This window comes from Camelus bactrianus, chromosome 12, assembly GCF_048773025.1.
Source record: "Camelus bactrianus isolate YW-2024 breed Bactrian camel chromosome 12, ASM4877302v1, whole genome shotgun sequence".
Classification (NCBI taxonomy): domain Eukaryota; kingdom Metazoa; phylum Chordata; class Mammalia; order Artiodactyla; family Camelidae; genus Camelus; species Camelus bactrianus.
Window position 1 is genome coordinate 46,242,846 of NC_133550.1, and position 26,791 is coordinate 46,269,636.

Here is a 26,791-nt window from a genome sequence, read left to right on the forward strand (position 1 = left end):
TATGTTTGCTTATTATTAATAAAATGTTCTCATGATTTTTTTGTTGTGATTAAACACAGCTTTAAAATCTAGCATTCTATGGCAGAAGCTGTCAAGTGACTATTTAAAACCTGTGATTTGACAAGTGCTGCTCTACACAATGCTGATATAGCATGAAACAAGGCAGAAGTTCCTTTGTTCACAGATGCTACATTCCAGTGAGGAAGACAGACAATAATCCAATAATCAAACAACATAGTTTCAGAGTACAGTAAGTGCTATAAAGGATACAAAGCAGAAGTGAGAAAAATAGATACTAAGAAATGAATTGAAAGAACAAAAATATATACCTACTGTTTTAAATGTGTTTACTGTTTTAAATGCGTTTACATTTTTCAGAATAATTACGATATGCTGATTGAGAGAGAAATTCATTTTTCCCTAATACCCAGGTGATACACGGCTAAAAATATAGCTGTGCTTACATTTTGATGAAAATTAACTAGCCAGGTTGGAACTGCAGGTAGTGCTGTTTAGTGTGCTATTAAGTTGGGAGATTGCAAAATTTTTAAAAATATATATCTCCATGCAATTAGGGAATATGAGTTTGGAGTTTGGAGTACACAGTGAAACATCAGACTAAAGGTCATTCATGTAATCTGGAAACCCACACAACTCATTACATTTCATGGATCATTAGTGAAAAACCGGCAATACGTTGTAAGCTTTCTAATGCAGAGGGACAAAAATTATGGAGGAGGAGATGATTCAAAAGATCATTAGTGAAACCTCCAAGCTGAGTCAACTCCAGTTCTTTGGGGAACAAATTATTACAAGACAACTCTTTGGAAGTAATATAGCGAAGTGTTCCTGATTAGGTAGCTAATAAACCACAATTTATATTCTGAAACCAACTGTAAAACTAGCTTCTGCTTTGTTTAAAGATGCTCATTTTATATATGTGTGTGTGTGTGTGTGTATATATACACATATATATACATATATATATGTATACATATATACACACACACACACACACATACATATATAAAAAGTATAGAGGTTATAAACAATTGTTTTTCCTTTTAGTAAATTCAAAGATTTTATGTGTAAAGCAACAATAATAGTGATTTACCCCTAAATATTTAGGGCTTTACATTTATAGGTGAGAATTGAAATGTCACTCAGCAAAATCAGTGAAGGTGGTTGGAGCTGATTTCCAATACAGTAACTATTTCATTGCAAGATTAGTGTATTTGCAAGGGAAACACTGGTTTTAAATCATTTATAAAATGTGTAAACTAATTTTTATTTGAATCAATTGTCAAAGGAAAATGCAAAAAAAAAATTAACTTAAATTCAGGGCCACTGTGTTCATGTGTTATTTTATCAAAACATGTAACGTTCTTCCACGAATAAACAAGGAAAATACTTAGCACAATGAGAGAGACACAAACCTGCTTTAGACAGCTATGTACACAGTTCTAATTATTGTTTATTATTTTTCTAAATATATTAACAGAGATATTCATATATATTACATATACTCTTCAAACTCTTCTCGCCTCTTGCCTACCATTGCCTTCCAAAAATAGTTGACAGAAGTAACTTTCTTAGCTGAATAATCAATTGTTTTTTACACAGATACTCACTTATTGCCTATGTATGTACCTGCCAGTATAGAAAGAACTAGACATCTTCATGTATGTTTCCACCCACCAAGCATTCATTCCACCCAGAAATGCAGTTCTACAAACTGTCTTCTCATGGTAGGCCTGTTACCTTTCCTGTCCTTGTGTGTGCGTTTTCCCAGGTGTCTTCCAAACGATTTCTGCATTCTTTACACAACTAATTGTGCTTAATTTTGGCCTCACCCCACACAAACTAACTAATTTGTTCCTTATTTAACAGAGGCTTCTTTTGTGTCCCCAGTTACATTATAAACCCACAGAGGACCGATGTCTCACTGTTTTATGGCTCCAACAGTGATACAGAACACCCCCAGTGTGGCTGGCTGACTAATGGCACCAAGATACACTGAGCTCAAACTCCAGAATCAGTGTTACCTGATACAGCAAAAAGGACCTGCAGACGTTATTAAGGATCTTGAGACGGGGAGATGAGATGAGCCTGGACTACCTGGGCAGACCCTACGTGTAGTCATAGGGTCTCAAAAAAGGTAGGTAGAGAGAGATGTGATCACCACAGAGAATAAGGAAATGTGACCACAGAAGCAGAGAACAGAGTGATGAGCTCAGGAGCCCAGGAGTGCTGGAGCAGCCACAAGGGGGAGAGGCAAGGAACACACTCTCCCCTGGAGCCTCCAGAAGGAACCCGTCTTGCTGACTCCTTCATTTTATCCCACTCGTCTCATTTTGAACTTCTAACTTTCAGAAACACAGAAATACGAATCTGTGCTGTTTTGAGTCTCTAAATTTGTGTTACAGTGTCAACAGCAAACAGATATAACTGAGTATATAGTAGTATCTAATAACCATTTAATTACCTTTTGGACTTCAGGCCAGGGTAGGGACTTTGGGCAAGCTCTCATCTGCCATTCTGCAAACACCAGTAGATTCTTTCTCATCACCTGCTGAACTTGAAATAGAAGTAGTATACCCTACTTAGTTAAAATGCAATATAATTTATGTTAGAAAGGAAATTTTTTCTTGAATCATTTCCCTGTTTCTGTATTGACTGATGGTATTTAGATGGACAATAGACTCAGCTTACAATGTGTTTATTACTAAAAAGCAATGTTTAAAATTATATACATGGAAAAGGGGAGGCAATAGACTATATTCTGCTAGTCTTGCAGTTTATTCTTCAGTCTCTATTATTTTATCTTCTTTCCATTCTTATAGTGTTGCCCACATTAGCATAGGACCTTTCTACTATAAAAAATAATTTTCTTGGAATGATGGTGTTTTAATTAATATTTCAGAAAGCATATACTTTGTCTTTTCTAAAATGGGAATGATTTATGTATGAGCAAATGTTTGATGAGAACATAGAAGATAAATGACCCCATCTGAACAACAGCTTTTTTTGAGACATGTACATCCCCGATGTCACTCTATTATCTGGATGGCCACATAGAGCCAGAAGACGTTCCATGTGTGGCAGGCCTCACTGCATGATGTTTATAAAAACTGAAGAAGGTTTTGATATATTTTATTCAAACTCTGTTATGAGATAAACTGTGTCCGCTCAAAACTCGTATGTTGAAGCCTTAACCTCCAGGACCTAAGACTGTGACTGTATTTGGAGACAGGACCTTTAAAAAGCTAATTAAGTTAAAATGAGGGCTTTACAATGGGCCCTAATATGATCTGAATGGTGTCTTTATAAGAAGAGGAGATTAGGACACACAGAGAGACACCAAGGGGGCACACACACAGAGGGAAGACAGTGCCGAGACAGCAGGTGGGTGGCCAGCCATGTGCAAATCAAGGAGAGGGGCATCAGGAAACCAGTCCTGCCGGCACCCTGATCGTGGACTTCTAGGCTCTAAAACTGTGAACAAATAAACTTCTGTTGTTCCAGTCTATGGTAATTTGTTATGGGAACCCTAGCAAACGAATACAGAATCATAAGATACTTTATGTGTTATTCCAGCAATGATAAATTTCACTAATATATATGTCATCTTTTCTTAAATCTCTAGGTGTTCACAATTCATCTAGTCAGAATGTCAGCAGATTTTTTTTTAATTGAAGTAGAGTTGGTTTACAATGTTATGTTAATTTCTGGTGTACAGCATATTAATTTAGGTACATATATATATATATTCCTTTTAATATTCTTTTTTCATCATAGGCTACAAGGTATTGAATATAGTTCCCTGTGCTCTACAGTAGGACACTGTTGTTTCTCTATTTTATATATAGTAGTTAGTGTCTGTAAGTCCCGAACTCCCAATTTCTCCTTCCACCCCCAGATTTTCTTGTTAATATGTATTAAAAGTGCTACTAGTATTTCAGACAGCTATGTGTACACATACACAAACATACACAAATGTGGAGAAATATTAGTCTTCTTTAGCCAGTTCTAAAACGTTAGCCCATTCTACCAGGTGACGACTTATGCCGACAAGTACATCTTGGAATCCTCCCTCTCGCCTGTTAGGCCCAGGGTCATCCCTGCCACCATGCCCCAGCCTGTGGGCACCAGTACTGGGCTGCCACAGGCCAAGTGACTGACCAAGTGGAGACACAGCTCCACCCCCCGCAGGCTGGCTGTCTTAAGACCTGCTGAGCCCACAGCCACCATGGACATGGCCAGCCCACGAGGGGGCCCAGGACCTGGCGCCACACACCACTGTGCAGTCACTAGACCCAGGGATGCCCAAGGACCTGAAGCCAGAGACCCCAGGACCCAGCTCCATGCAATGGTAGACAGGCATCAGCCCCAGAATCCCCTGGGCCCTTGCCTGTTCTAGTCTTGGGGTCAGCCCACCCCAGCAGCAGACCAGCACCAGTCCTGGGACCAGCTGAGCCTCCACCCTGCCCACTAGCAAATCAACACAAGCTTAGGGGTGACCTGAACTCCACAGCCAGCTGTATCAGAAACTGGCCCTACCCACCAGTGACCTGACACCTGCTCAGTAAGCACCGAACTACTTAAAACTGCTTACAGTCTAAGATAGTTGCCATTTTAGTAGATTGCATGTGGCTGATTTCATGGTCCACATTCTCAATCTCTGTTCATCTTTAAGACCAGCATCCAAGATAGGTAACTAGTTTTATAGCCTTGGCCAAATTGCTTTATCTAGCGCTGCCTCGGTTTCCTCACCTGTAAACATTACCTCGTTTGCAGTGAGAGACACTAGCTCACAGGAGGTGGTGAGGGTATGAGGAAATAGTGTTTAGAACAGCATCTGGCACAGCATAAGCACTGCGTTAACGTGAGCTTCCATAATGTTTAATACACCGGGCAAGAAAAGTGGGCTAAGCACTAATGCATTAACAAGCATTTTGATCATCTAGTAGATGGCAGGCACCATATCAGATGCTGTGAAGGAAACAGTGCCAGATACAGTCTATGTCTTTAAAAAGCTCAGCCTAGAATGGATTAGCGCGACAAGTAACAAACAAACGTCCATGTCATGTGAGAAGTGCTCAGGGGAATATGTACAATGGGAATAATAATAACAACTATTTCTAAGACTGCAATGAAGCTTCTAGGTGATGATTCCTAAAAATATGTCAGGACAGTATTTGGCATACAGTAATGACTTAATGAAAGTTAGCGCTTATCCTGGGGTTACCATTTTCCTTTTGTTTGTTTCATTCCATGCTTGTTTTTCCACTAGAGCATGAGTTCTTCTGGGGGGACCTCATCCTTAATCAACATTTTTGGAAAATATCTGCCTGATATTCTACTAAGTGCTAAAGATATAAATATTAAAAACAATGGTTCTTGCTCTGGAGAGAAAGACAGATTTGCATACTTTTAGATTACAACATAATGTGGTAAACACAAATGCAGTGACAAAAGCAATAAACTGTGGAAATTTAGAGAATGGGGCAACATTCCCTGGGGAAACTAGAGCTTTCAAAGGCTGTATTACCTCATCTGGCTCGTAAAATGAAGGTAAGACTTTTCCAGCTAACAAGTGGATGGAATGAACTATGTAATGAAAAGATCTGATCAGTTTAGAAGTTGTAGGGAAGACTCATGAAGGCAATAGAGAAGAAAAAGGAGGGCAGAATCGTTATTGCAGGGCAGACATGGGGGTAATTAGGGCATCAGCTTCTGCAGTAACTTGTACTTAAAAGTAAAAATTTAGATTGTGTACAGAGAGCTGTATGGAACATTGGCTCAATGTCCTTGAATTTGCATCTTGGAATTCCCTTCATGCTTAAGTTTCTGTGGATTGTGAACTTCAAAGAGTAAGCTTTGCTTTAAGGAAGAGAACTTTCACTGAAAGATCATAGGTTGGTGGGTCTCTAGGTTTGTACCTGGACCTGATGTTAATCTCCCGTACCATGCTTAAGAAACACTATGTGCTGTAGAAACAACTGTGGAATTAAATTGAAAGCATGGGCTTGGCCCAAAACTGCTTCTTAGTGAAATCACAATAAAAATTATATTTGCTGAAACAATCCTGACTCACGTATACTTAAGCCCGTATTCTAACATGAGAGGCTTCTTATCCACAACTTGACAGTTCTAATTAGGAAGGTGACTCTCAAACCATTTACTGTCTTGAGAAGAACTGAGATGGAATCTTGAAAAGATGGGAGCAGATTTCACCCCACGACAGATGAGCATTTCCCATCATAAATTTTCCTTGTCTAAAGTATTAGGGGTAAAAATATTTTGCTCCATTTCTGTTTATTTTTATGCCATACAAGAGGGCATAATTGTTTAACCTGCTCGAGTCAGGATATGTTGCAGTAAGTTTCTATTCGTATTCTGAAAGCTGATTGTCCAGTTGCTTAATTGGTTATCAAATTAGAAAATGGGAATCTAGAAAACTAAGAATCTAAATTTGAAAAAATGGATTTCTTCTCTTTATCATAACTAGCTTAAGAGTCCTTCCTAAAATATTTTCTTAAGCATCTATTAAATGAACCTATAGTCTAGACTTATATGATCACACTGTATTTGTAATCTATTATTTGGCCAATGTGGTCTGAATTTTGTAATGGGTGTGTCTTGGTATATAGTAATTAAATTATAATTAAGTCAATTTAGATGAAATCTCCTAGTGTTTACACTTAATTTGAAGGCAATAATAGTGTTAATCACAGTACATGTTAAGCACACCAAATTGCCTGATGAAGTGTCTTTATTAACAAATGAACATTGAGGAATACTACTCAGCCATAAAAAGGAATGAAATAATGCCATTTGCAGCAACATGGATGGACCTAGAGATTATCATATTAACTGAAGTAAGTCAGACAGAGAAAGACAAATATCATATACTATCACTTGTATGTGGAATCTTTAAAAATGATGTAAACTTATTTACAAAACAGAAAAAGACTCTTGGACGTAGAAAACAAACTTATGGTTACCAGTGGGGAAGAGGGGAGGGAGGAGGAGTTTGGGACTGGCAGATACGTATTATTATGTAGAGGATAGATAAACAGCAGGGTCCTACTGTATAGGTGTTATATATACATAAAACTGTATTCAATGGCTTGTAGTAGCCTGTAATGAAAAAGATATGAAAAAGAATACATGTTAAAAAAAGACTCCAGACTGATCAACTTCATGTAGAGTATGAATATATTATAAATATCTGGTGATAAGTTAGAAAAATGTTTTTAAATAAATGAACATTGAAAACTATAATTTAATAAAATTCAATCCTAGCAAAATATGTAAATCAAGTCATGATCTCTCCAAATGAAGGCCACTATTTTGCACTATACATAAGGGATTTTTTCCCCCTAAAAAGTTACGTGCTTCAGGTACCATTGTATATTTCTTCTACTTTCTATGACCTAAATTACAATAAACTAAATTCCAGTTTCCTATGCCCTGAGCTCATTTGCCCATGAGTGAGGTGCGCAAGTAAAAAGCAAAGATCTATTTCCTAGCACCCTCCATTTCATTAGCTGATGTTAAGTAGAGGGTCTCTCAGTGTCTATTTTCAATATCAAAGGTTTTTCGTCTTTTATCCACTGTCCATACAGTCCAGTGGTGTTTTTTTGCACATACTCTTATTCAGCTGGGGGATTTTTATCATTACCATGGAGATGTCCCTCCATGCCCTCTCAGCCACAACAATTTAAATGTATTCTTGATGATAGTTATTACATATCTATGTGTTTACACCGTTCATCATTTTTTAAAGTGCATTAGCATTTAGGAATGGAAATCCCCTAATAACAAAAGATGCTTTTCATCAATTTTATTCTCTGGCTTTCTAATGCAGTCTGGGTCCGATCATGTCCATTTAGAACTAGAGACGTCATTACGTATAATTTTCACCAACCTGGAATAAAATGAAATAAAGGCAGCTATTGTCTCTTTCTTTTCCTCTGTTTGGCAAAAAAAAAGAAAAAAAAAGCTATTCCGTACTGTGATTTATAGCTCATGTCATGAAGTGGCCGGTTCTCTAAGCTAAACACTATACAAGAGAATAAACTATAAAAAGAACCATTTTTTTAAGCTCTAAGAAAAAAAATAAAATTTGATCCTTTGTCATGTTCTCTAAATGATAATAGACTCATGTCCAATAACTTGTCTCCTCAGGGCTACTTTCAAGAGAAAAAAAAGTAGGGGGAAAAAACATGTTTCCCTGGGCTTATGGGCTTAAAGCACTTTATAAAATTTATGCTCAGATATTCCCTTGATAACCACACTAAACTGTACAACTGTTCAGCAGGTTTCTAGTCATTTGTATTTTAGTTCATACAAGTAAGAAATGGAAGAGGTTTTTTGCTTTTGTTTTTGTTTTTTTTGTTTAATTCTTTACAGGATAGAAGCTTGACTTTTAGTCAAGGCTTTCCAGAATGATAAGACCAACAATTCGGGTAAACTGAAAGAAAACAATTTCCTTCCACTGATGATCACAAAAAGAAATGTTTGAGGTTTTTATTTTAAACAAAATGATGTTGTAAATAAGATGAACATTTCTTGAGGAATTAAAAAAAATTTTTTAACAGAGCCTCATATTTTATTCATCTGAACCAATGTATGGTGTGGTTTGCGTGGTATACTTTTAGACGCTGCGTTTACCAGGCTTGATTTTAAACCTCTCAAGTGCAGAGCACTGACTTTTCAGAGATGCAAAAAAAAAAAAAAAAAAAAAAAAAAGATGCTTTATATCTCATTTGCAGAGTCTGCTTTTCTTTCTTTGAGCTCAAAAGCAAGTACCACAGTAGAGGAGACACAAGGTGCCTAGAAATACTCTCTCATTCTATCATCCTCAAAAGTTATCTCACAGAAGCAGGACAGATTGCAGAACATGAGGAACAGCTCGGAAATTACTGGCAAAAGAGCTTTGCCCTGAGTTTCAACAAGGATCTGGCCCTAGAAGAAATCACTATAGGTTATACTGCCAAGGAAACATATGCCCCAGATGCTCCAATTCTCCTCCAGGTCCCATACAAGGAGAAAGGAGAGGGACTAGAAGGCCAAACAAGGACACAGAAGCAGAGCTGATTGACAGCAATGGACCACTTTCCCCTCAGGACAAGGAAGATTACTCTTTCCACTCTGGTTTCTTGGTCTACTTGGATCTTAATATGTTTTTGCTGTTCCTTATGCTACAGTAATTTTATTTTTTGAAATCTCTACCTTTGAAATTTTGTTGTAGTTTTAAGAAATAATACATAGTTACATTTCTTCCATGTGCTAATGTTACCTATTAATGCTTTCTCACATGCCTCATTCATTTTCCTAAATGCTGGGCAAAATCCCCAAAAGGAAATGTCAACTGCTTATAATGTTTCCTCTTTAGTAATTTTTCAATTCTGAGAATGTCAATAACCTGGTAATTTTCTCAAAGTACAGCATGACATTAGGAAGACACAGTCAAAATTAACTGTTTCCTAGAGGGTTCTATTCCTATTTTGCAATTGCCATTCAAAAGGAATCACTGGATTTACAAGCAAGTTTTGTGACAGTGACTGAATTTCCCAACCCAAAATTTGCCAGAGATCTTCTCAAAGGAGAAAGGAGAGAAGGAAGTAAGGGAGAACTTATTTTAGACTTACACAAATTGGAAAAAGCTGAAATATTTTTAAGCTACTCTTCTCACCCTTGGTAGGTTTTACACACACAGCACACACAAAATTGGAGGGAAAGAAGTTTCAGAGAGAAAAAGAGGTGTACAAGATAACTGTCCCTAAGAATTCTATTGAAATCACAGTAAAGCTTTCTTTGAGTTTGCAGAATTCTGGACCAACAACCACACAAACTTATAGAGAGAAATAAAGCTGGGGGAAAGTCATTCTTCCTAAAATGTTGGCTCAATGCTCATTAACATTGCGGTTTAAGTTCCCCACCATAGGTTTTTCTGTGTACACCATAGGTAAGGACATGCACAAAGGGCCAAGCACAACTAAGCATTCCAGGGACAAGAGACATCAATCAATCAAGATACCACATCTACGCGAGAGTATGAGAGAAAGGGGAGACACAGACCTGCCGCTTTTCCTCCTTTGGCTCATCCTGCCTCTCATGCTTGGAGGGGTACCTTTCCTTTTTTTAAATAAATCTTTTAAAATCTTTCGCCACACAAGGTATCATCTCCTAACTATAAACTTGTCTTTCAGGTATGACAAGAGGTCTTTGCCTTTTGGGATAACGGGATGGCCAACTCTTCAGTTATCTCTGGCATCTAGCCAGGAAACTATCTCTGCAGGTGGAGGGACATGATATACAGGCTGATTAGAACGCTCGAGTGACTTTGGGACTCTCTCTCGGGTCTAATGGAGCCATTTGGTTGAAGTAGCAAGACATTGACACTTCTGGGCTTTCTTTTCACTGTGGGTTCTTTCCTGACATTGGACTTTGGCGTGATTCTTATTTATACTTGAACCTTTCTTGCTTCAGTGCTTCTCAGAGCAACTCATGTCATTTGAAAATTCTTCATATCATAGACCAAAAATCACCCCTTTGAAGTTGTGGCCGTGGGTGCCAGGGGACAAGAGGTATCTGCTGCCTGGGTCAGTGACATTGAAACCATCATTTTCCCAGCTTATCTCATCTCTTGTAACTGATTTCTTCCCTGCCACTGGGGCTACCTTCAAGCCATTGTCTTTTGGGATTTGCAGATTTCACAATGCCATACGACTTCTTTTTTTGTCGATAGGTTATTTTTCCAGAGAAAAAGGCAATAATTTCCTAAAATTCATACAAATATGAATAAAAGCAGTACATTACTGGTTGTTGCTGTTGTTTTATATAGTACAAAATAAAAAGAGTAAAAAGAAAAGAAAGGAAAAAAGTTCTCCTTTGAGGCCTCAGTAGGAGTGAATGGAAGATGCTTGTGAAGAGTAATGCTCTCTTAAAATTACTAAGCCATAAAAAAGAATGTAATAATGTCATTTGCAGCAACTTGGATGGACCTGGAGATTATCACATTGAGTGAAGTAAGTCAGACAGAGAAAGACAAATATCATATGACATCACTTATGTGATGGAATCTAAAAAAAAAAAAAGATACAAATTCTATTTATAAACCAAAAATGAACTCTTAGACATAGAAAACAAACTATGGCTACCAAAGGGGAAAAGGCAGGGGAGGGATAAATTAGGGGTTGGGGACTAACAGATACACATTACTATATATAAAATAGATAAACAACAAGGACCTACTGTATAGCACAGGGAACTATATTCAATTTCTGATAATAACATATAATGGAAAAGAATCTGAAAAGAAAATATATATATGCATGTATATGTATAACTGAATCACTTTGCTGTACCCCGAAACTAACATTGTAAATCAACTACACTTCAATAAAAAAATTTGTTTTACGTTTGCTAATCATGTGCAAAAAAAAATGTCTTTGTGTGAGACTTCAGATTCATGGACTGCTATTGTTCCTAATTTACTCTTCCCTCTTGAGTAGTGTCTGGATGTGTCTTATTATCTTACTGAAGATACTCTTTGAAGGCTGGGAAGTGCCAGAGAAAGGTCCAGAGGATACATAGTGAAGAGTTACCTGCTTGGGTCTGACTCTCCCAGGCACTTTTAATGTAAAGGGATTAAAAAACAAACAAACAAACAAACAACTCTGGGGTTTTAAGGATTAAGCAGTAAATTCTCGTCTATGTCAGAGTTTAGAACCAACAAATAGATACAAGAGAATTAGAGATAAAATTAGAGGCTTATTATAAATAAAAGCTAGGCTGGCATATATTGATTAAGTGTGTGGCCAAATGGACCTGCTAACACCGTCCCTACACCCACATTCAGTCCAGACCTTGGGACACCACCCACCTCCGAGCGACAGAGAAAACGCATGCCTCTCTGTGGAGAGAGGAATGTCTAAGAGGCAGAGCAAGAAGGAGGAGTACATTCTAATGGAGATTCCTCCCCAGGAACAAGTGGTGGGGAAATATTAGTATATGTTCCTCAAGCACAAAGAGACACCTTTGAGTTTTCCTTATTGCCCAACTCAAATCAGTAGGGCAAGAAAGTTGCCTGAAATCTGGCAGAAGCATACTACCAAGGAAGAGAGAGTGTGCATTTTACTTATGTTTTGACTTTGTTGTGTTCGTTAGAAACCTAAAAGTTAGAGAAGCCATTTATATAAAGTTGGACTTGTTTTCCATTCAATTCTGAATGCATTAATATTTCCTAGGGAGCCTTAATACCATAATGTGTCCTTTGAGGGGAGCGGGGGAGACATGTGATGTCCTACAGTAGAGTTTAATGTTGTTTACCATTTCCAAACTTCTTTGAGCCTGGGATATTTTGTTGTCTATGCAGTTGCTGGTGTTTCTCAGATACATTTATTCAAATTCTGCATAGCCACTTGTTTCATGGAACACTCCATAGAAAATGCTGGGTTTTTCTCAAAATAGTCGGCCCTCATCACAGCACCCTCATGAAAGAGACAAACAATAATAACTCGCTTTTTTTTTTAATCTCACATTTAAGAGGAACATTTCTCCCGGAATTGCAACATGCTTTAAAAAATCTTAGCTTGTCGCAGTTTAACTGGTAGCACGCTCTCTTTCCAGGTTGTGCATACAATGTGTATGTCCTACAACAGTGGGGTCTTGTTTCAATGAAACATCGATGGAAAGATGGGACATAGAAAGTCTGTTTTCTTTTTTCTATCTGTGTATATCCAACAATATTCCAAGTCAAAGGTACTCCTAGCATCTAGCTTACTGCCTGATACACATTAAGTACTCATGTTTTCTGGTAAAACTAAAGTAAGGAATGAAGACAGGTACGTGACTTCTCTTACATTTTACAAAGAATTAGAAGCTCATAGGGTTCCTGACTGCAATGGAAACGCATGCTATCTCTGGAACTGGGGAAGGTTTCCACGGCAAATTATTTCTTTCTGGCCTTTGTAAAGAAAGTATTTGGCATCTGTCTTTTGTTGACATTAAACAATGTCACTTCCCAATTTCCATGCAGCAGAAGTTCATGGTTGCCAGCTTAGAATAGTTTTGCATTATAAATGGTTTTTTGGTTCCTGTTCACTTCCCTTGTATATTTTAGTCTCTGCCAGATACATTTGTATAATTTGTTTTAATTCTGAGATTCCATCTAATTTTGATGGCTTCAAATTATATTGGAAAAGCAAGAAAATAACATTGCAATTTTCATTTTTTTTTAGCTGGATGACTGAGTGGCTCAGCATTAATTTAATATCTTAGCCATATAGGGTCAGTATTAATAAACACTTTCTGCTGTGAAACAGTTGTTATAGTGGTAACTTCCCAAATGATGGCAGATTTTCTACTATCTAGTACAAACCTATTTTACTTTGTACAATAAAATGTTTTGTCAATATCAAATTATCTTAGACCCCTGGCTGGAGATGCAGTGTTTATTCATTTTTCTGGTATTTCAGGTAAGTCGACACTCTTACTTGGGAGGGGTACCAAAGAGTGATTTCCTCATTTTATAAAAAATAATGAATTATCTAAACAATATGAAAGGTTATTTGCTAACTTTCTGTCTATAGAGACAAGTATTGGTAAGTGAGTCAAGACAGTGAGTCAAGACAGTGAGTCAAGACTTCCAGATTTAATGTGTAATCTGTAAATCCCACTGGTTAAGCCCCACCTCACCCCCTTTTTTTTCCTAATTATTCTTTATTTTCCACATTGGAGATTCTCCAACCCTTCAGATTCTTGCTAGAATAAAAATTCAATGGTCTTGTTAAAGGCTGACCATCTTACCTCACAGTATAAGAACTAAATCTCTCATTATATTGTCATAGAAGAGAGTTTAGGAAGAGGAAGGAAAGTGTGATTCATCTAAGCAAACATCATTTGAAAATTATATTTCTTTTTCTCCTCTGTTAAAAATAAATGATGGTTATAAGTGGTTGAAAATATGTTCTCAGTTGCTTTTCTAAGACCTTCACTCCGGGATCGTTTCTTTTGTTATACAGCATTGCAGGTCAAAGTGTGGTTACATGGGTGACTTACCAAGATGCCAGAAATAAATGGCTTCCACTTAAGAATACTTGTGTCTGATGGATTAACATGAAGCAAAGGAATAATGAAAGAGTTTATGGTTTTTCCTCCTGTGACAGTACATAAACAGCTAATTTTCAGAAATGCTTCAAGCCAAGGGATCATGTCCAGACTAGATTTCACAAGAAGTCCACTATGGTGTTTCAGTGACTGGTGAGCAGTGGATGAATGAAAAGGAGACCCTAAAACCTAGTTAGGACAACTTGACAAATATTTGGAAGGCATCCATGGGATGTAGGGAGAGAGTCTGAGTTTTGTTCTGAATCATTTATTTCCAATCTGAAGTGCTAACGTAACCAGTTTCTCTGCCAACATAAAACATGCCTGTATTCTCTCCTTCCCTTCCCTCTAGCTGTCATTATTTCTTCCTCACTTAGTGTAATAATGAAGAGAGAACTGGTTTTGGAGCCAGAAGGACCAAATATTTTATTAGTATTGGACTCTAAGCAAAGCATCAAGTCTAGACAAAAGCTCTATTTGACCATCATTTCCCTCCTTATTGCTCCTTCCTACATCCCTCTCCCAAATCTCCACCTTATCTAGACTTGCCCTCATCATCCAGGAGTGGAGACACCCATCTCTCTTATCAAAAGCCTCCTGTAAAAGCACTGAAGAGCACAACATATCTGCCTACTACACGTGAGGCACTCCTGGCTCAGCTCAGAGCTGCCACCAGACCCTTTAATACCAGTATTTTCCCCACCATCAATAGATAAAAAACAAGGACATATCTAAGTGAGGTTTTTGGGGGTTTTGTTTGTTTGTTTTGTTTTGTTACGAAATCATCACAATGGTCTTGTACTAGAAGAGATTAGCAGAGCTGTCCTTGTCCCCATTGCTCTCTGCTCTGGGTTCCCAGAGCCAAACACAAAAACGATGCCTGCTTTCCTGGTGACTACCTTTATCAGTCCCACTTTCTTCAACTTTTCCCACAGGGAGATATGCTATGACAGGCAGACGTGAAGTGGTGGACCCGAAGAATTTTCCAAAAGTTTTTTTTTTTAAATTTTCCATCTTCCTATCTTATCATTGATCATGGGAATTTAAGAATAAAAGAGTCAGATATTTGTGGGTTTTCCGATGAAAGCATCTCAGATTTAGAGGCTATAGCCTCGCGCAGTCATGAAGAACATATTCTAAGTTAAAGAGCGATAACCAGGAGTGCTCCCCTCCGAGAACTCTCACCGTCAAGTCTTCCACATCGTCACATCCGGGCGAGGAGTCCAGTGGAGAGGACATGATGGCTAAGTCACACATGTTACTTTCATATCTCATTTTCCTAAATCTCACTTATCTTTGTACCCATATTCAATTCAATGCAACCAATTATTTCCCCTCCCCTTTTTCAATATCACCTTTATCTCTAATGTCTCTCAGTATCTTTCCAGAGCCTGCTCAAATATCTCCATGTTGATAAAACATTTTACTACCAATCTGGGCACCTCTTGTCAATCCCTCCTCTGCTTCATCAGAATCTATTCATACTTTTAATGTAGAATTTATAATGAATAGTACTTATCAATTTTCACGAGCTAACTCAGTGCCTTCCACACAATAGGCCCTAAGTGGTCCCACTGCTGGGATGGATGAATAGATAAATGGTTGGCTGGACAAGAATTTTTTTCTGCTGGGCTGTAAAGTCATTCTGGGCTTGGAATCACTCCGTGATTGAGCAAGTAAAGGTAACTCCATGACCCAGGGGCATTTTTCTGAGTTAGGGTAGGTTTGCTCAGTCCTGGCAACTTGACCACAAAGTCCAATTTCATTCATTATCTCCTTCTATTAAGTTCTATTTTTTTTTAATGATATCTCTTAGTCACATGATAACTGCAGTAAGTATCTGCAAAGCACTAGGAGCGAAGATCACCGTGCGTATCCCTACCAGACTGCCCAGGTCCTGAGAACATGATGCCCTGTTGCTCATACTGTGCCGGTTACCTGCTTGTGCTTTTTACAGGAGCCTCCATAAAACATACTCATCCATCTTCTTACAGCCTGTGCAATTTGTGATTTTTAGAGTACATTTTCATAAGAATAGAATGTGTACACTCTGGATAACCATGACAGAATAATCTGTGCATTGGTAGGAGATGTATATTCTGTGCAACCAAAACATTTCAGACTATTTTCTGCAGGTTGATCCACATTTTTCATTCAAGAGCAATTGAAATTTTTCTGAAATTTGTTAGTACTTAAACATTCATGTGTAATCTCACTCCTAGATAGATTGGTCAACTTTAATAAAAGTTTATTAGACACTTAGTTTACATTTAAAAGTTTAATATTTTTTATTTTTAAGGAATATATAATAAAAAAATACTTATTTTCCATAAATAGTTCTTTTAGTTAAGAGACAGATGACTTTCTAACAAGGATCGCCACCTAGTGGTGCAATTAGTAATTTATCAAAGGCAGGCATTTTCTATAAGAAAAAAATTAATGAACATTACTCTTTCTCTGTTTTATGTATTTTAAATATCTTGTGTGTGTGTGTGCGCCTTCATTAAAGTATATAGTTAGGAAATGAAATTTAACTTTCCATATGTTGACAATATTTTTTCTATTTTTTGTAAAAAATGGCTGCACCAGTTATTTGAAAATTGTTACTTAATGTGAGGCTTATTTCCTTACTCAGTTGATTTTAATTTATTTCTTAAGACTTGTATATAGCATACCTATCAATGCCAAAGGGAGCAAAGAATTTTTTTCAATCCCAAGAGACATCATGTTTTCTTTTCAAGTTGAATCAGTTGAAATAATTCTTAACAATGAGTTTTGACCTACTGGATTAGGTCCAGAAAAGCATTCTAAATCTTGTGGCCCTCCTTTCTTTCTTGACTTTACATTCCTACAATCCAGAACTCAAGTTTATAACATAGAACATCAGAGAAGGGTAAGTTATTTGGACCATGGAATAAAAAAAATAAAACAAATCTGCCACTTTCCAATGTTTGTGACAACAAAGTTAAGTGATACATTTTGTATTTTGGCTGAAAAAGTCTTGAGTCAAATTGCACATTGGCATATAAACTGAAATGAAACTGTTTTCTTTTTTGAGATTATTTGTGTTCAAATGGGTGTGTAAAAAAATGCTGCCCAACAAATTAAAGCACGTTCCTTATAACGAAGGTACTATTTCACTCATGTCTGTTGCTGAGTAATGAAATAGCTCAAGATTAAGCAGCTTCACACAACAACCATCTTACTGTATCTCATAGTTCTGTCAGTGAGAATTGGGACAGAGCTCGGGTGGGGTTTCTTCTGTGTGACAATAATCGCAAACGCTCAGTGAGATTCAGCGGTCTGGGGGCGCCTTTGTGAGGAGGCATGGAAAGGGAGGCTCATCTGGGAGTGTGGACCAGAACGCCTGTGCGTGGCTTCACCAGAGTGATACCTACATCATGTGAGAGGTTAGACTAAGGGGACCTCAAGTCAAGGTTCCAACAATGCAGCTGGATTTAAAGAGATTAGTCTACTCCTCCATGGTCTGGAGCGATGACGAGACATTTGGAGTAAGATTAATATAATGTATAATATCACAGAACACTCATCTACTTCCCATATTGTCTTCACTCTATAACACAACAACTAGTTAACTCTTTGAATCAGTGATCTGCTTAAAACCCATTTTGATGTAGGAAATGCCTAGAGTGGTGTTTCTCAATTCTGCTGCGTATTAAAATCACTGTAGGAAATTTTTAAAACAGACAGCGGTTCCCTAGCTCTATCCCTAGGAATTTTGACTCCTTCATCTGCAGGGAGCTAGACACTGGTATTTTTGAAGCACCCCCCAGTTATTTAAATGTGCAGCTGAGGCTGAGGACCAGTCAGTGGCTACATGTCGGTGATGCTCACACTCCATGGTACCACCGTGGGAAACCTGAGCAGCTAAACAGACTTTGCATGTAAAGTCTGAGGAAGCAAGTAGTTATAACTTTACAGCCATACCTTGTGCCAAGAACCAGGAGAAAATTAATATACGATTTTTTTTCATTATGCCAATAACTAGGTCTACCTAAAAGTTCATCAGAGCCTATGCAATGTGATCCACATAGAGAGGAAGTCCTTGTTTAATGTTGGTTTCAAGGAACAGATCTGTTCCTCTTATGAAATCCACGTAGACTGTGACCACACTGAAGTAAGGACAATATCACAGTTATCTGGGGACTCCGGTGCCTAACACTCGGCCTTACATAGCAAGACTTCAACAACTCTGTCAAGCTGAGTGCTGTCCCCAGCAGACACCTGATAATACATATTTAGCAACATGTAATAAGAGATCACTTTTTAGACGGTCTTTGGAAGGAAACAGGGATTTATGAACAGTAAATTTTCTAGAAACAAATATGTACTGTAGACCATTTTCATTTGAACTCAAGTAACATTTTTTGTATCAATCCCAGCTTTATCTCTTGGATAGTTCCTGAAATGCTGGTTTTCCCTAAAATTAAAGAATGACACAAATATCTAAAATTTCATTGAGAACAAAGCTACGATTTCTAGTATATTTCCAATTAAGTTCCCCGTATGTTATTCAATATGCAATTCTTTCAGAATTCAAGTGAAGGGTAAAATTAAATTTGCCGTTTAAAAAACTAGTCAGCTGAAAATTTGAAATCTCTCAGTAACCCTGTCACATGTAAATCGCTGCTCTGCCTTGGGAGTCAGCGTGAGAGAGAACCCGCTGAGTTTTGAGGTGAGAAATAGAATCATACTTCATTTTTATTTGAAGACCTTACACTTCGAGCTGAACGCACTGGAGTGAATCATTAGTTCCAAGCATCACAGTAAAATTCAACTAAAATACCTCAGGGTTCACTCATTGTAAATTGTCACGGCGTGATATTCTAACACTTAAAATCAGGGATTTCCAAGAAGGATGTTTGACAGTCTAAAATTTCCTGGTAACTTTAAATACAAATTATTTTGTACTGTGATCCGTAAGAAATGTGTAAACTGCTGTGCCAAATTCACCTTAAAAATCACTGCACATGACAACTTACTTGACAATGTTACTTTCTAGTTCTGAAAAAAAAAAAAAAAAAAAAAAAGCGAAAGACAAAAAGTCTTATATAAACTACCTTAAATTATTTTCATTTCTCTGAGTTGCTTATTTTTCCTTTTAATGTGTTTTAGTAACTAAAGGAGTTTTATGCTTAGTCTTCATATGAATGTTCTACAATGCAAAAGGCAAAACCGGAAAAGCAGGAGAAAGAATGCTTATGTGGGTCAACTACATGTAAAACCTGTAATTCTTTGTTTCCCAACAGTGTCCTTAGCATTGACTGTTACCTCCTCGAAGGCAGGCATTATAACCTAATTCACCACTGGATTCCCAGCACTTGGCACAGAACCTCATCAAAACTATTTAGATTTGATGTGTACTCCCCCTCTTTTAAGTAACGGGATTAAAAGGAATGAAGATACTTGGGAACCTTTTTTGTTAGACTAACATCACTGTGGATGTGGGAACATCTTACAGTATCCAGTTAATCTGCTTACATTTCACAATTTAAAATTGACATTGACACTAAAAAAAAAAAATGTTTTCTAGGAACAGAATAAAATATCATGGTATTCTAAAAATAAACATACTGAAATTTAGACTTGCTTTCAGGAAAAAAATACTTAAATCATGAATCAATGCTACCCTAACAATAATAATTAATCCTGCCCCCAGATACAATTTGTGCTTACTAGAAAGGGAACCCTCACTGCTTCATTGATGAGGCAACTTTCTTCAGAAAATCTGAGTTGAAGTGAAAAATATTTAGAAGATGACCAAGAGTTTAATTCGGTTACTACTCAGGAACTGAGGGATCTCTACAGAGGTCCCAGACAGCTGTGTCACAGTGTCCTCCACAAGGATACTAGGGGTTATAGACGGGCACGCTGGGCCTTTCAATTAATCCCTGTGTCCAAGAGCATTCCCTGTATAACCCATGATGTATTTTATTGTCCATGAATTTATTTATAGATGGATTTGAAGTCATTGCTCAGAGGACATATTCCTTGGGTATGAGACTTCCTCATGGACTATTTCATGTAGACTAAAAAAAAAAAAAGAAAAAATCTCAGGCGATTTAGACAAATCATCAGCATCTAGATGTTTACGGTTTAATTATGGTTATGATTCATCTACACAACACTCTTGTGAATCATCTCACATAAAGGGTCCTAATGTTGAAGGACTTGCCACTGTGTAAGGTAAGTAAGCTGACTGTTCATTGATGTGTCCGATCCTAACCTAGGCTCTCTTCCTACACTCCTGCACCAAGAGGTGAGAGAGAAGGAGGTGAAAACAGAACAGGTCAGTGTGTTCTTTTCCCTCCTTCCCTTCCTCTTTTCTCTCATTCTTTTTTCATTCTTTCATTCTTTTTATTTCCTTCCATCCTTCCCTTCCCTTCTTTCTTTCTCTACTTCTAAACAGATGGCTATGGAAAATTAATAAGAAGACAAGGATTACAAATGTCACCTTGAAATCTAAAGTGATGGATCTAGACTTGAGTATCAAGTCCTAAAAGTCTTTAGATGGAAAACAAAGATTCAATCAGCTTTATTAAATGTATCATTTAATTCAGGCTTGAAATGAAAACTAGAGGCAGATTAGCAGGCATTGGTAAGACGAATATGGGGGAAGATATCAAGTGTATTTTATTGTTTGTATTTCTGTAATTTTTAAAATTTACATTGTGGCTTACGTTTAAATGTGGTGTTCATTCGTCATTATACCTCGATTGATGTTTATGTTATCTCTAAAACGGAAAAGAAAATTAGGGAATTTTCTACACTATCAGTCATTCCTGTAAGTGGTTCACCCATTAAGACCAAGGCTGCAAGGAATGTGCAATTACTGGTAGTTACTGGCAGTTTCCGGGAGAAAAGAAACATCGATACTAATTTTGCACTCAGCAAAAATTATAACCATCTCTTGGATTAATGAAATGCTAAGGTTCTTTCTGGCTTTATTAAGTATGCTCTTTCCTTTGCCTAAAACCTGACATTTTAAAGGTTTATGCCATACCACTCAACACTTCTAATATTTTTTCATATTTCTGCAAGATCTCATTCAAAACTATCAAAGTTCAGGGTGTTTTTGTTTTGTTTTGTTTTGTTTTTTGCACTTTCTCCAATTCTGGCTTCTGGCCTCCAGAAAATTTATACAAATTAGAACTCTGAATATGCCTAGTTTCAGTGGTCTCTTATCTTGACTCCAGTAAATGATTCTTAAAGTTTACTTAGCATATTAATTAGCTAGATAAAAAGAATTTTGCTTCTAAAAGTTGTCATTAATGCAGCTGTCAAGCTGGAGTACATGCTCATGGAAGTGAGTCTGGAACCCTGTATTTTAGAGTGTTACCCTTTCCTGGTCTGAGCTACTGAGTACAGACTATTAAAGACAGACAGTATCAAGTTGCCTGGTTTTAGGGGTGGTGGGAACTCGGAACGCCATTGTGTAACAGGGAAGAACAAATCTGACTCTACATTAGACCTTTCCCTTTAGTCCTAGTCCTGGGCTCCGTTTCCTGTGCTTAGTCATGCTCGTTCTGCCCTTTTGCAAAAGGATGTCGCCTAGAGCCCGAAATATACAGGATAGACTATTCTCAAGACTCTGATCTTTAAGGGGATAACAATTTTCCTCTCACATATAGATAAAACGTTATGGAGCAGAGAATAACATTTGTCTTGTTGGAGATTTACAGGAACCTCATGACCTGACCTACGTGGACAGATGCAAGAACAAAGGATTCGCACACCGAGAAGTTTGCAACAACTAACCCCGCCCTACCCCACCCCTTCTTAGTGTGAAAGGAGCCTGAATTCTGACTTGGGTAAGAATACTTCTCTAAGACACTAGTTCCCCATCTTCTCAGTCTGCTGCTTTCCAAGTAAAGTTGTTATTCCTTGCCCCAACACCTCATCTCCAATTTACTGGCCTGTCATGTGGCAAGCAGAGTAATTTTGGACTGGGTAACAATTATAAGACATAAAAGTGGTCAGAAATAAAGGGAAACAAGTTCACATTACTGCAACATCTATGCTATTCATGTGTTCACACACCATAGTATTACTTTAGTTTGTTTAAGACAATCTTACCAGCAGCCTTGGAAGTGATAACATACATCTACATATTGACCTAACCAAAGCTTCGCTCTGACAAAGAAAAACAAAATTCAGCAAGTATTTTTTCCAGGTATACTTGCTAATTCCTAATGTTTTAAAACTAAAAGAAAAAGTCTGTTGAAAGGACCATTTTTTAAAAATTGACTCATTTTTACCCTCTGACAACATGAACCCCTATAAATGACAGAAACCTATGAAGCGGCTTCTGACTATGCAGATACATTCAAAAGGCTGGGATAAGGTGGAAAAAATTATCCAATTTAAAAAAAAAAGAAGAATAAAAGAAAAGACTGTCTAGTTTTAGTACCGTTGAGGTTGATGGTTAAGTTAATGTTCAAAGACTTCATCAGTGTGAAACAGAGTTAAGATATTCAGTCATTTAACAACTTGAAACTCTAGAATGGTCTCTATCATTTATACATTTTTATTGTCAAAGTTTAAATGATGAATTTTTCACAAATTTAATACATGACAGAGGAGAAGGTGAGTTGAAGAATAAGTCCACAGTTTCTTAATATATTAAACCAGTTTTTCAATTGTTTTTTCACAAGCTGAAGACCACTAATACCTACCAATTTGTACTTGTGGTTTCTGAAGCCCTTCTTACCACCCCTTATCATTTTGAGGTATTAAAACCTCGCCCAGTTCTGCCTCCACCCCAGCTCTGCCATCATTTTTTTCCTCTCTACAAATGTAAAAATTAGAAAGCTCTTTCCTAGAAAAACTGCACAGAGAAACTTTGAGGCTCCTTGCTAAGTATGTTAAAGGATAAAAGCAAAGTGATCCAGCATGTATGTGTTCATTAGCAATGATTTAAACAGGACTCACTGTGAAAATATTAATGCTTCTCACCAATGGACATCCTTCTATGCTAATAAAGACTTTATGTGCTGATCATCTGCTACATGCTTCACTCAAATGCTTTACAGACATTGTATAATTGAAGCCTCACCAACACCTTCCAAGACTGCATGTTGTAATCACAATTTTACAGATGAGAAAAATGAGGCTTGTTGAGGTTAAGTAGTTTGCTCAAGATAAATAAGTAGATAGTTGCAGAGAATGTTTATGGTACTATCCAAAGGGAGGGACAAATAAAATGTAAAAATGGCTTCTCCCTTCCAGGATTTACCACAATCTATACAGCGCTGTATATAGTGCTGTTTTAGTTCAAGTGAATAATCTCTGAAAACTTCCTCTTCTCCCTGGCAGCCCTTGTATCATCATTATCCCCATAATTTATCTCACTACTTTCTAATTAGAACTGAGTAAAACTGGGGATTTGCCTCAGTATCCTTCAGTGTTACAATTCTATTTATACATTTTCATATATTTTCACCACTTTAATAGGGGCTTCCGGTTTAAGACCCACTTATCTTTTTATACCTTGAATTCTACTTATATATGGTTATTATGATTTTTTAATGGTACCATTTCTCCTCCCTGTAAGTTCTGGTACTTGCTAACCACCATTTTACTCATTTGGGCAGGGTATTTAAAAGTAAAAATCATCTTCCTCCAAAATCCTGGCCATATCTTCTTCTGAAGAATATGTCTGTTTTTAAGTAGTCATGAACCAGAATAAAATCTTAAGTATAACCAGAGCCATCATTAAAAGTTAATTTATGTAAGTGGAGAGGGTCAAGAGGAAGACCAGATCCAGTGAGAAGGTGCCGGACAGTGGTTGGGCTGTTTAATTGGCAGAAAGAGAGGCTACAGGTGGAAATGGAGTTGTTCTCGTGAGAGATACAGTGCAGCCCAAACACCTCCTTTGTGGCAAGAGGCACTCTGCTCTTCCGTCTGCAGCAACAAAGAGTTGGAGACCCCAATGGAGGCATTCACCTGCTTGTTACTGTTTGCCTACATTATAATGTGCAATATTATACCACTGTATAATTTTATATATATCTCACTGTATAATTATCTCAGATTCACAGTACAACACACAGGTAAGTTTCTGAAACACAGTGAACTATTTTAGTCTTTGTAAGCAATTAAGTAAATCGTGAAACATAAATCATGGCTCTCTGTTCCTGCGTCAAGGAAAAATCAATCCACTGCCTTGTAGGAAACTGAAAACAAAACTAACCCAGGAGTGCCATCTCGTGGAAAGATCTAGTATGGCCACAACAGGCTGTTAACTGTCCACAGGATTTTCTTAAAGTAAAACGAAGAAAATAAATTGGGGAGAGCCCACTCTGTCCAGCAAAGGAAAGTCCTCGCTGATACCTAGCAATTAAGGAGAGAAATTGAAACCTAGAGACATGGCTGGCATTGCCTCTTCTCTCCCCTCACGGAAAATTTACTACTCAGCTTAAAAGCAGCGAAGGAGGAGGAGGAGGCCTGCTGTGTGTCTCAGGAGTCCTACCTGCTGTGCCTGACCTGGGGCAAGAAGGCCCATGATACCGCACCCCGATTTCGGAGGGGTGGGTGGCGCTTACTGGGGTAACTACTAGGAGGCAGAAAAAACGACAAAGAAAATAACCAGGAGTTGAAAAAAATGCAGTTCCCACAAGAGAATCTGACAGTGGTGTAGATGAACGTAGTAAAGTGAATTCTAGTAATGACTGTTAAGGGTTGTGCGAGAGAAAGGCTTGCCTGAGGGGAGCTTGCAAGTCCAGTGACTGCCCTTGGGGTGGGAGGTGAGGGGGCACTGGAATCCCAGGTATCCGCCTAAAACGCCTGCAAGGGGAAGGAGTCTGGCAAAGCCCTTGTGTGTAACTGTAAGTTGAGTTTTTATTTGCTGAAGTGCCTATATTACTACATAAAGTTGTACATTGGAAAAGAAGTGTGAGGCTTTTGCCAAACATTGTATTTACTTAAACTTGATCCAGACGGGTGGGAAAGGGGGCTGTCTCTTGCCACTCTCTAGGTGGACTCCATAAGGAAACAGAGCCCAGAGTTTAGTACATCTAGATTTCACAGGCACGTATGAGAAACGGGGGCTACCAGGCCTCCTCTGCTGAGACCTGGGGGTTGAGATGGGGTAGGACCCTGGGATTTACATTTTAAAAACACCCCCATTCTGACGCAGCTAGGGTGGGACCAAGAACTGAGAGTTACTTTCGGCTGAGTCAAGGGCAGGCGAGCTGAGACCTCCTGTTTCTGAGGAAGCAAAAGGAACGCCGAGTGTCATGCTACTACTTAACATTTCTTTTATTTCCCCAAGTTGCAATTCTTATTAAATGTAAGTTTTATTAGTCATTTGAGAGGCTTTTGAATGGCATCTCCATATTTTAAAAAGTACATGTGTCTCCTAAGGACCTATAAAGTGGACAGAGTGGGGCAAATGTGCCAACAGCTTAGGAAAAGGAAACCCCTTAAGTGAGGGAGGTATTGCTAATAAGTGGGAAGGTTACGTTTTATTGAGAATACACATTTATGGTCACAGTTTTAAGTTTCGTTCAAGCAGCATGGCCAAGATTAAAGTTTATAATTAAATCCCCATTTTACAAAGATGTCAGTTTATTCAGTGGTTTTATGATTTAATTAATGACTAAGACATCGTATTTGAAGCACGAGTAGTTTTAGTAGTGAAGTACAGTTTAGATTACTAACTTGATGTTCCAGAGGGACAGCTCCCTCGTGAAAGAGCGATTCACTGTAAGGCTTCCTGACGTCCCAGCCTGTTCTCTCGTCACACAGTGTATGTTATGCCTCAGTCCATGTGGTTTCCACGCAACTGTCTTAAAAGCAGCTGCTTCCCAATCTACCTCCCACCAAACACACACATGTTCTGTCTTATAGACCTGGTTCTGTATTTGTGCCGAGACTGTTAGAAAAACTCCTACACATGTCTCTACGAAGATGTGCCTTGTCTAATGAACACAGTGACTACCACCTGCCACAATTTCACACACACACACACACACACACACACACACATCTGGAACTAATAAGAATTATGTAGTGGAAAAGGGAAAAAAGGATGCAGACCCTAAAGACATGCAAAAAGCTTTACTGCACTGAGCTCTGGCCTGAGTGACCTCTGATAGAGATTTATTTTGGTGGAGAAGTGTGAGGACTCATCCCACACAGATGACTGCCTTTCCGCCTGCCAAGGAAAGCGAAAGGAAGAAAGGCGATGGGTCTGATTAGTAAGAATCCGGGGAGGACAGAGTCAGAGCATCATGTAATACACTGTTCTGATCTAATATTTGGTCAAAACTAAACACTTAAAAAGGATCACAAAATTCCTTAACAGGACACCCATTGGGTATACAGAGACTTTATAATAAAAACTCTTAAAAAGAGACGTCTCATCAAATGTGAAACCTAATGTCCTAATGTAAACTATGGGCTTTGGGTGACTATCAAGTGTCCATGTAAGTTCACCGGTTGTAACCAGTGTACCGCTGTGGTGGGGATACTGACAACGGGGGAGCTATGCATGTGTGGGGGCAGGAGATAAATGGGGAACCTCTACCTTCTTCTTAACTTTGCTGTGAACCTAAAACTGCTCTGAAGTCTTTAATTGAAAAAATAAACAACAGACCTCTGCTAAGTCTATAATTGGAACTAGGGTACCATACACACAGAGATCAAG

General features: G+C 38.0%; 1 long non-coding RNA gene across 1 annotated transcript in view; it reads left to right on the forward strand.

The window, feature by feature from the left end:
- The window catches only part of LOC141579431 (uncharacterized), a 165,593-nt gene extending 148,543 nt beyond the window's left edge, over positions 1-17,050 (forward strand). Inside the window, exon 5 of the long non-coding RNA XR_012510794.1 lies at positions 1,912-17,050. This is a non-coding gene — a long non-coding RNA (uncharacterized LOC141579431). The remainder of the gene's footprint in view (positions 1-1,911) is intronic.
- Positions 17,051-26,791: the final 9,741 nt, after the last annotated feature.